General features: G+C 35.2%; 1 non-coding gene and 1 pseudogene across 1 annotated transcript; both read right to left on the bottom strand.

The window, feature by feature from the left end:
- Nucleotides 1-1,663: 1,663 nt before the first annotated feature.
- LOC133829291 (probable galacturonosyltransferase 6) lies at nt 1,664-3,623 on the bottom strand (annotated as a pseudogene).
- Nucleotides 3,624-6,102: 2,479 nt separating this feature from the next.
- LOC133833536 (small nucleolar RNA R71) lies at nt 6,103-6,209 on the bottom strand. The gene has a single exon (XR_009892912.1). It is a non-coding gene; the product is annotated as a small nucleolar RNA R71 (small nucleolar RNA).
- Nucleotides 6,210-9,470: the final 3,261 nt, after the last annotated feature.

Here is a 9,470-nt window from a genome sequence, read left to right as displayed (position 1 = left end):
CAACAAAGCTTTCCTGAACATTCGCATCTTGGATTGAAGGCGAGCCTTGAGTAACCGAGCGAGTCACAGGCTTCCGAGCTGATTTCTTCTTCTTCGCCATGGAAGAGCGGGAAAACGAGTAATAATATGGTCATAGTTCAAAAGCTTGGCATCTATTACTCTCTAATCCAGTGAGTCAGAGAGACCTCTTCTATGCTCATATAAGTTGCATAATAATTACAAACTTTTCCACAAAATATGAGCAAAATGAGAGACGACTAAAAATCATTAAAAAGAAAACAGAGATAAACCATATACACATGTACATACATACATACAATGTGTAGTGACTGAAACATATTAGTATTATATTTAACTAAATATCAATCCTAATATGGCTGAAACATGAAGGTTGGAAACTCCCAAAAAAGAAAAATGTATGAATAAAAGAAGCTTTCACTATTGCACAAGAAACTGTTAGCATGTAGTCTTATTTAAAACAAAGAAAAAATATATGAATGAAAGTAAAAAAAAAAAGGATAGTCTTTCTACTATCACTCTATAAATAAGGCCATATGCAGAGTATAATAAGTTAATCAATTATTCATTAATATAACAACTTTTAAAAGTAACAAAAAAGATAGTCTTTCTACCATCACTCTATAAAACAGAGCATAATTTGATAGTAAGTTGATTGAAAAGAGCAATAGATATACAACAATTAAACCTGCCCATTTGAACCATATTACACATAACTAAGGATAAAACTTACCAAACTAGAGAAATCAAACTTAAATCCTTATTACACATAATTACATAATGGTAGAACTTAAGTTTATTGCAGTATTTCTTGATACTAGATATGATAATCAATTAGTGAACCTTAATCAGTAACATCAGCCAGAAAAATAGCTTAAGAAAAACTTGTTAAGTACAAAGAGATTCAGAATGTGGTTTTTCATTGTATCAAATAAGCAGCATTATCCCTTTCCACAAATATTCAAATAAGCAGCTATATTTTAGGCACAATTTTGGGACATTCATAAACAAAATGAATCAGATTGGCATGGAATACTTGAATGTTTAACCTGTCTTTATAAATTATAGTATACTTTATAATAATACTTTTTCGGTATTATATAAAGTACTTTACATAATACAATTTTATACTTATAAGTTAAAAGAAAAAAAATACAATACCACAAACACTAGTTGATAATTAATACCTTGGCCAAGCTTAAACTTGAAAGGAATCCTCTATAATGGCTGGAATTGAACTTAGTCCCATCAAGCAAAGTTTCAGTGTATTGAGGCACTACACAAGCAGAAACCTAACAAAATTTGAAATTACAAGCACACATAAACATGAACATATATATACAGTGAATGAAATTTCTTAGAGGTATTTTTTCTACAATCCCTGGATGAGAAATATTGGGGTTGAGAGACACAAGCAGCGTATTAGGAAATAGAGCCATAGAATGAGTAAGAATGGAAGTATAAATATTTGTTTTATGGTGGAAATGAGGTATTGATTGATAGTGAGACCTTTCAGCAAACAATATTTGATAAATAAAGATATAAAATACAAAGTAACATGAAGAATCATTATGGTAAAAAGAATAAAGTGAACAAGTGAAGTTCTTAAGGCAAGAAAAAAGGCTGTAAAATTTTTCTGCTATGAATCATCATTGTCACGTGTATTGTATTCCCTTCTCTATTGATGATCCTGAAAATGTTCAATTATTCGTGGATGTTGCACTGTTGCAAATAGGGGTGATCAAACTTGACAAATCTGTTCCAATATTTCTTGTACTTCCCAATTGCTATATCTTACCAAGGCTTCATAATTCCATTGTAATGTATCACTGCTGCTCTCTCAATGTCCCCACAAACCAATTCAGAGTCATAAACCAGTCCAGTGATATGCCATCTCCTATCTAAAGCCACCGTTTTCTTATAAAAGGTAACCCACCCTAGAGGCAAACTCAGGGGCAAACTCCCAGCCATCCACAAGGGTCGCTCAGAACCCTGCAACCAATCACCCAGAAAAAATAACCATCAGATTATATTACAATGATCGCTTATATCTAAAGTAATGTTTTATTTTTAATCAACTGAGGTAATAAAGTTTAAGGATCATGTGGAACTAAGTAGTTGTTGTGAAGAGATTTTGATGTACCATTTGTAAGTGTCTGTGGTAGACGACCGTCAGATTTTGTTTTCTCCACACCTGTAGATCAAATAGATTTAATCCAAATGCCCAAGTGCATGCATTGATATCAAAACTCTTCACTACAAAAGGGTCCGAAAAGTTGAGAAAGGTGTCCATCTGGCGATATGAAGATTTTCCTTTCTGACAAGTTTGTACTGCTCCAACTACTTTTCCCTTCATGTCAAGATGCCACAACCCAGTTAGGTCTCTTAGAACCACCACATCATGGTCAAAGAGTACTACCTTATTCAGTGCAGGGAAGATCTCGGGCAGATAGAAACGAAGGTGGTTAAGTTGAAAAGTAAATCTGGAATCACTGGACTCTTGCTTCAATATTGGATTATTATTCTTGGTGAACAACCACCCAAAACTATCTATGCTCTGGATTTGGATTGTGGCTTTTCCTGGAGGGTTCAATATGAACCACATTGAGATTGCAGGGAAATTGAGCGAATCAGTCACCACATGGAAAACAATTTTCTTTGGTTCCTACACAATTTTATGACAAGAAACAGCGATCAAGGTCTGATATATCTATTTCATACCAATAATATCATGGAATCTAGAGTCATTATTTACAAGTGTAGAATGAAATAAAAGCCAAGAAGTTGCCGCAACATTTTTTTACCATTGCTTAAAATTTGCATTATTGGGAAAGGAAACATAGAAGAATAGTAGAAATTCAAATTACTGCTGCTGCAGAAACAGTGGAGCTGACAACCACTGCACATGCCAGAATATTATAAGAGAAGACAACATAATGATGAAGGTTCTGATCATGCAAAAATTTTAGCTTCTGTTGCTTGGGAAGCTGCCTCTCTTCTGGCTCCAAAGAAAAGCATTCGTCAGGAAGGTGCATAGCAAGACAATGGAACCCTTTTGGGGTAGTTCGTGCAGCAATATGGACAAGATATGATGCTTGCTTCTTTTGCGACAAAACTTGCTCTTTGGTTGTGTGAGCTATAACACAGAGCTTAGCAGCCATGGCAGAGCAATCAGGGTACACCGCACTGGCTTTAGACAATGAAGTTTCCATGTGTCTCATTTTCTGCAAAGCACTGCAATATCACGGGTTTTAGATTGAAATGAATCTTTGGAACTCACTATGACAGAAAACAATTAAAAAATGAAACAAAATTATATACCTCCTAGACAACTCTGAATCCTTTGTACGCTCACCAAGTGCCCGTTCCACCTCTTTAATTTGTAGTCTCAACTCCTTTACTAAATGAGAATTACTACCTGGTGGTGCAAAATTTAAGTATGCTTTAGCTCTTATTAGTTGATCTTTCATCTCTCTTATATTCTCATCCGTAACTTTTGGTAACTGAGTGTGCATGTTGCGATCATGGTGAGCTTCCTTATTATGTAGCAAATCTCTCATCTTTTTCGTCCTTTCTTCAGTTATTTCACGCTACTGAGAGTTAAATTGCCCCTGCAGGCAATGTCATTTTATACTGATAAGCAATACTGTAACTAAGATGCTCAAATGGTGAAATGAATATATTTTTCTTCTCTGGAACCGACCAATGGAGGAGTGATAATCATGGAAAGAGATTGGCACAAAATTATGAGAAAACAAGAGAGATGAAGAGGATATAAGCCAGAAACATTACACGAAATGAAATTTTCAATCAAAAAAGAAAACGCAAGGGAGAGAGGGAGAGACCTGATTTTAGTGTGGTCGGACCTCAGAGCGATCTTTGAATCTAAATGCAGACAGTGAACAAATCGAACTCGTTCCTTCTGATTTCACGCAAGAGAGAGAGAGAGAGATACTTGATTTAGGGCACAATAACATCAATAAAAAATAAAAATGGACTTAGCGGGCTTTGGGGGGAAAAGTGGCACGCCTCAACACTTTTTTTTAGTACCGCCAAATTTTATGGGTTTAGTATAACACTTTTTTTAAAAAGTTATACTTAAATGTCGTGGAAAGGGTTATTTGGTGTAGTGTCTCCCACTTGTCCCATTTTCTATCAGATTTTTGAGCTATTTTCCCACTTCTTTTGTACACGATTTTGTCACATTTTGGGTCTTACTTTCACTATAAATTGAGACCCAAATTTAGTGAAAAAGACATCACATGGTGGAAATCAAAGTATAGAGTAGAGTTAGAGAGAAATACACTTATTTCCTATTTTTCTTTCATTTCTTTTATACGTTTTTAGTGAAAGCAATACTTATTTTAGGCTAAATTTTATTGTGGAAATTCTAGAGAGGAGTTCATGTTTTACATTATATTTTTAATATATTGATTCTCTTTGTTCTCCATTTACATATATTTGTTACAATTAAATTTCTTTTCTTCTAATTTCTATTCTAAGTTTATTGATGTCTTTAACATAAGTCTAGTCATGCTCTTATTATGTAATTTAGGCTATTGATTTAATTTAGGATATTTTTTATATTGTACGCTTTTAACTGCATTCTTCCATTTGTATTTTGTCGCTCTAAGGTATATAATATGATAGGTTTTTAAATTAGAAGTTAGTATAAATTTAATAAGGAACATATTTTAAGGTGAGCTTTATTATATATATATTTTCCAACTACAATTAATGGTGTAGAATTATAGTTGAGTAGAATGAATCAATTTTTTTAAAAATATATATGTTTGCATGAATGAAACTTGTGCCTTCCATATTCTCTTTCTCATTCTAATTCTTCTTAATTTAGTGTTTAGTTTTACAAAATCATTTTTTTTCTCAAAGTTACAATATTTTCAAGTTTCTTATTTTTAATTTACCAATCTTTCTTTTTACTTGTATTTTGCCTCTCTGTGGATACGACATAGCCCGTTTACTATTGCGACTGCAAGGTGAATTATTGGACGATATCAATTTTTAGAGCCGTTGCCGGGGAGGTAATTTTACAATTAAAGATTTGCATAGTTAATTAGTTTTTTTTATTTTAGAAGAAAAATGTATAATTTGTTAAAGTTCTCTTTTAATTTTTTTCTCTAAATTTTATTTTTAGTTTCTTTTTATTTATTCATTTTTGTTATTATTTTATTTAATTATTTTCTCTTACTTCTAGGTGTAGAATTTTATTTTCTAGATTTAGTTTTTTTCCGAAAAAAGCATAAAACGTTGAATCATAAAATTTTGAAGCATATTTTTTTTTAAAAAAAAAGTATTGAGAAAATTTGTGTAATTTTGGAAATTAGTAAAAACTAAACTTGTTCTGTCTTAGAAAAATTGGTTATTATATAAAGGTCTGTGTTAGCATTACCCTCCAACCTTTTCTAACAACTTTGGGGAGTTCTAAAAAAGCTATTGGGCCGCCTAAAATGGTACCTTTACACCATTCCCAATTGGCATGGGAATATTTTTCGTGTATACTTATTCCACTATTACACACTTGCGTTTGTAATGCTTACAAAAAAATATATAAAGAAAATGTTAATGTCAAGAAATATAGACGCACAAGGGAAATTCGTCGTCTTCATAAAACTCTCCTAACTCGTCGTCTTCTTCCATTTGTTCTCATTCACCCAATTCATCAAGACTTCCTTAACCACCCACCATGGCTCATCAAGATGAAGTCCAACCAAGAACACTACAAGATTATTTACATCCTACGCATATAGCCACACTTTCATGCATAATGTATCCCAACAATATGCCATATTTTGATTTCAAACCTGCATGATTCAACTCTTACCAACCTTCCATGGCTTGGAAAATGAGATTCTGTATGTGCACATTCAGGAATTCAAAGAGGTGGTGACTACATTCAAGAACCGAGCTGATGTCACTAACATTGTGAGATTAAAGTTCTTTCCCTTCTCTTTCAAAGACAAAGCTAAAGGCTGGTTCAATTCTTTAAGGCCTAGATCTATTGGAACTTGGGACAAAATAACATATGATTTCTTTTCTAAATACTTTCTGCACCATAAGACTAACAACCTTAAAAGAAAAATATATACCTTTACTAAAAAAGAACATGAAACTTTTTACCAATCATGGGAAAGGTTCAAAGATTTGCTCAGTCAATGTCCCCACCATGGATATGAAAGTTGGCACCTAGTTAGCTACTTTTATGAAGGCCTCACATATTAAGAGCGCAAATTCGTGGAGATGATGTGCAATGGATAGTTCATCCAAGAGCATCCTGAGGACGCTTTCGAGTATCTAAACACTATTGTTGATAAACCCCACACATGGACTGGACCAAGTGCTACTGAAAGCACAAGTAGATCTCGACAAGCAGGAGTCTACCAACTAAGGGAAGAAGATAGCCTTAAAGCCCAAATTAAGTCTCTAACAAGACAAGTTGAGGCTCTTACAACCAAAGAAGTTAGAGGAATCCACATGGTTTCCAAAGCTAAGTCACGAGAGCATTTTTTTGTTTGCAGTGGAATTGAACATCATGCACCAGATTGTCCTACCTTTGGCAAAATGAATGGTGTGTACGAGGAGCAATGTAATTATTTATACAATAAGGCATGCACTCTATACTCAAACTCTTACAATCCTGGTTGGCAAAACAACCAAAACTTCAACTAGAAAGACTCAACACAAGCATCCGGGAGCCAAAGGAGGCATGAGCAACAACAACCGTCGAAAGCGTACATTGCTCCTCAAAGTAACATGCAGTCAAGTAAATCTCTTGAATATACCTTGCAAATGCTTGTGGAAACACAAATAGCCTCAAGTCAAGAGCTAAAAACTTGCTTTACACAAATGGTGGAGGAAATGAAAGACATGAAAAGGCTATCGACAAAGTTAAACACTTCATTGGAAATTCAAGAGCATGGTAGGCTTCCTGCTCAACCTTTAGTCCATCAAAAATGGCAACAAATGGCACAAACCTCCACCTCTACAAATACAAATCTCAAAGAGGTTAATGCCATCACCACTCGAAGTGGTCAATGTACGGTATCACCATTATCTAAGACAATGAGTATGTCAATGCCTGTTCCTGATGTTGATGTGCCAATAAGCATTCCAGTAAAGGTACCTTTTCCTCAAGCTTTGAAATCCACTGGGAAGGTACTAGAAAATCATGGTGAAATCCTAGATCTTTTAACACAAATGAAGATCAACTTGCCATTATTGCATGTGATCAAACAAGTGTCGGTTTATGCCAAGGTTATCAAGGATTTGTGCACCGTCAAAAGAAAGCACCATGTCAAGAAAACTACATTGTTGACAGAAAAAGCTACTACATTAATTATTTGCAAGGAACCGCCTAAGTAAAAAAATCCTGGTTGTCCCACCATTTCTTGTCAAATTGGGGAGCATGAATTTGGCAAGGACTTTCTAGACTTATGAGCAAGTGTAAATCTCATGCCATATTTAATATACTTGCAATTAGGACTAGGAGAACTGAAGTCGACATCTATGGTCCTACAACTGGCCAATCGGAATAGTTGAAGACGTTCTGATTCAAATTGAAAAATTCTATTAGCCTGTTGATTTTCTCATCTTGGACACTAAATTTGAGTGAGTATAAAGTCAAAAATTCCCATCATTCTCGATAGATCTTTCCTCGCAACAACAAATGCACTCAATAACTGTAGGAATGGTCTCATAAAAATCTCTTTCGTGGAACATGACTTTAGAAGTGAATGTTTTCCATATTGGAAAACCACCACCTGATAACAATGAGTGTTTCCAATCATATCTGATCGATACACTTGTTGCGAAAGAGATCGAATCGAAATACTTCTAATCATTTTAATCACCTCTTTAAAATTTCTGAAAATTCTAAGCCCAATGAGTCTGAAACCAACCCTAAAATCATAAAACACTCGTAGGAAAAAAGAACCATGTTTTGGAATCCAATCTTTGAGGAATTCCCTCAAGATCGAGAAACACCAAAACCCTCCACTCAAAAATCTCGTCAACCAAAGTTGGCTCAACTTCCTGAGGGTTTAAAACATGTCTTCTTGGGAGTCGATAACACTTTTCCAGTCATAATATCCAACAAGATTAACGCAAAATAAGAGCAACAGTTAATCAATGTGTTTCAAGAATAAAGAGATCCATTGGGATGGACGGTAGCTGACATCAAAGGTATTAGTCCCTTGTTTTGCTCCCATCACATTCAATTGGAAGATGGGGCTATATCACGTCGTGACCCTCAAAGAAAATTAAACCCAACAATGAAGGAAGTGGTTAAGACTGAAGTCTTGAAACTTCTAGATTCTGGGATGATCTATCCTGTTGCTGACAGTAAGTGGGTTGCCCCAACTCATGTTGTTCCCAAGAAATCGGGAGTAATAGTGGTACAAAACGAAAGGGGGCACTTGTGCCTACAAAGGTCACTACTGGGTGGCACATGTGCATTGATTAAAGAAAATTAAATGCAGCCATTCGCGAAGACCATTTTCCACTTCTGTTCATCGATCAAATATTTGAACGTGTGGCAGGTCATCCTTTCTATAGCTTACTCGATTGTTATTTAGGGTATTACCAAATCGAGATTGCCTTAGAAGATCAAGATATGACCACATTCACTTGTCCTTTTGGTACTTATGCTTTCTAGCGTATGCCATTTGGCTTGTGCAATGCTCCAACCACTTTCCAGCGCTGCATGATGAGCATATTTAGTGATATGATCGAGAAATGCATGGAAGCTTTCATGGATGATTTGACAATCTTTGGAGATTCCTTCGAATCAAGCCTTCTCAATTTAGAATCTGTTCTTAAACGATGTAAAGAGAAAGTCTTAGTACTCAACTGGGAGAAATGTGATTTCGTGGTGCCATCTGGCATAATCTTGGGGCATGTTATGTCGGAATGAGGAATTGAAGTCGATCAATCAAAGATTAAACTCATATCAAAGCTGGCCACCCCCAAGATTATTAAAGACATTGGATCTTTCCTTGGGCATGTAAGATTCTACAGGAGGTTCATACAAAATTTCTCGACAATTGCTTGCCCATTGTCGAACCTCCTAGCAAAAGATATCATGTTCAACTGGACACCTAAGTGTGAATAATCTTTCTAAACAATCGTTGCAAAACTCACTTCTGCCCCTACCATTCGGTCATCAGATTGGAACTTACCCTTCAAAATCATGTGTGATGCTAGCAATTATGTTATAGGAGCCGTCCTAGGTCAAAGAAGGGAAGGGAAGCCCTTCATTATCTTATACGCAAGTAGAACTCTTAACAGTGCTCAGATGAACTATTCTACTACTGAAAAAGAGTTACTTGTTGTACTATTCACACTTGACAAGTTTCGTTCCTATCTGATTGGTTTCCCTTTCATAGTCCTCACTAACCATTCTTCCATTAAGTACCTCCTTTCCAAAAAGGATGCTA

The sequence above is a fragment of the Humulus lupulus genome, chromosome 4, assembly GCF_963169125.1.
Source record: "Humulus lupulus chromosome 4, drHumLupu1.1, whole genome shotgun sequence".
NCBI lineage: Eukaryota > Viridiplantae > Streptophyta > Magnoliopsida > Rosales > Cannabaceae > Humulus > Humulus lupulus.
Note: the sequence above shows the minus strand (reverse complement) of the source record. Positions and strands in the feature narration are given on the sequence as shown.